At 33.9% G+C, this 2,230-nt stretch overlaps 1 pseudogene; it reads right to left on the bottom strand.

The window, feature by feature from the left end:
- Window positions 1-627: 627 nt before the first annotated feature.
- On the bottom strand, window positions 628-1,439 carry LOC112616079 (annotated as a pseudogene).
- Window positions 1,440-2,230: the final 791 nt, after the last annotated feature.

The following is a 2,230-nucleotide window of genomic DNA, read 5'->3' as shown; positions in this document are numbered from 1 at the left end:
TTGAATTACATCCAGTTTTTGCTATTGTGAATAAAACTGCGATTAACATTCCTGTACAAATGTTTTAATGGGAATTAAAAGATTTTTCTTTTGGATAAATACCTAGAAGTTGAATTACTTCATCATAGGATATGCATATGTTTAACTTCATTAGAAACTTTCACACAGTTTTAAAAATGGTTGTGCCATTTTAAAAACAAAACAAAAGAAAAAACATTGCATTTGATTTCTTTCAGTTGCTCTCTATCCTCTTCAATATTTGGTGATGTCAGTCTTTTTCACTGTAACTATTATTCATGTATGGCTACATTGTAATGTCCCTGTTCAATACTTTTGCCTATTGTATATAATTACTTTGCTGAGTTAGTGAATTTGTATATTCTGCATACCAATGCTTTGTCACATACATAATTTGCACATAATGTCTCCAGGCCTGTGGTTTATGAATTAATTTTCTTAATTGTATCTCTTGATGTGAAAATGTTTCCATTTTGATAACATCTAAGGTATAATTTTTTGTCTGTGATGGTAATTGTTTCATGTCGTGCTAAGAAATCTTTGCCTACTTCAAGTTAGTAAAGATATTATATGTTTTCTTCACGAAGTTTTATATGTCTGGCTTTTTTCTTTTTCACTTTGAGAGCAGGTACTGTTTATTAACCGGCCAGCTTAGAAAAATAATCATGGTAGACACCTTAGTTCATTCTTTTAATAAGCCTGTTGATCTCATCCTCCCTGTTGCCAGCATCTCCACCTTCTACAAAATGGGTGGTCTTTTTCTTCATTCTGCCTCGTGGAGAAGATAATTTGAAGGACCACAAGAAGTTATTTGCTTCTTTGAAGCATTTTCCAACAGTATAGATCTCGTTAATCAGATCATCCATGCAGATGATGCCATATTTACCAAGAGATCGAGCAATCAAAACGTTATCTGTCAAAGCAATTCGCTTCTTACTGATTTTACCATAACCACGCTTGTAGATTAACTCATTTACTGACATCAGATTTGGGTACCCCCATGCAATCTATGGCTCTACAATCCTCAGCATGTTAACTGAAACCTTGTTGAGCTTCACAAAGCTTCCATTGAAGATTTGACTAAGGCGAAGAAGCTGCAACACCTTTCGGACCTTTGGGCTCACACCATTGATACCTCTGATCCTGATGACAAATGCCAATTTGGGTTCAGCAGGTACATAGAAGTTGCCAGCTTTTCTTGCCATCCTTGCCATTTGAATTTCAGTTCTGTACATCTGCCTATATTCCTTGTGATAGTGCTTCGCTTTTTCATAGATAAGCTTCCTCCTTGCCTTTCGAAGCATCTTTTGGGCAAACTTCTTTCTCAGGCGCTTGATCTTCAGCTCTGTGAAATGTCTTCGCTTTTTCTTAAGGGTTTCTGGCACAGCAGGAACCTTCTTCTTCTCTTCTACACCCTCCATGGTTCCAGCGAGAAAAAGAGACATGTCTGGCTTTTTTACATTTAGGTATATAACTCCCATTATGTCAATTTTTGTGGAGATTGTGAGGTAACAGTAAGGGTTTATGGATTTTCCAGGTCCTAGTTATTCCAGCACCATCTGTTGATTATACTTTCCTACTGATGTGTGTATGTGTGTGTGCATGTGCACAAATGCCCATGTGCATGCCTAGGTCAAAAAATCAATTATCTGTCTAAGTGAGGGTATATATATATGCATTACTTATTCTATTCCATTGAACTATTGTCTATCATTATGCCATGATTACCATAACTTTATATGGTCTTAAAGTCAAGTAGTATAAAATCCCCCAATGAAATCATATTTTCCATTTTTTTAAGTAATTCTAAGTCCTCTTACAACCCTATATATATTTTATATTTCAAAATGTTAATTTCTACAAAATATACCCTGCTGTGATTATTATATAGATTGAAATTAATCTATATATCAACTGGAGAGAATTGACAATTTGACACTATTGAATTTTCCAGTCCCATAGACATGACATCTATCTTCATTTATTCAAGTCTTCATTGATTTTTCTCATGTTTTGTTGTTTTAATGGAAGAGTTTTAAATATCTTCTATAAAATTATCAGCATCTTAAGTATTTCTATGTTGTAAATGGATTTTTTTCAGTTTTTCATTACGACTGTATAAAAGTATAAGTCATATTTTCATATCAATCCTGTATCCTGTGTTCTTGCTGAAATCACTTTTTTTTGTAACACTTTTAAAATGTATTCCTTA

The sequence above is a fragment of the Theropithecus gelada genome, chromosome X, assembly GCF_003255815.1.
Source record: "Theropithecus gelada isolate Dixy chromosome X, Tgel_1.0, whole genome shotgun sequence".
NCBI classification, from domain to species: domain Eukaryota; kingdom Metazoa; phylum Chordata; class Mammalia; order Primates; family Cercopithecidae; genus Theropithecus; species Theropithecus gelada.
This window is presented reverse-complemented; position numbering and strand designations above follow the sequence as displayed.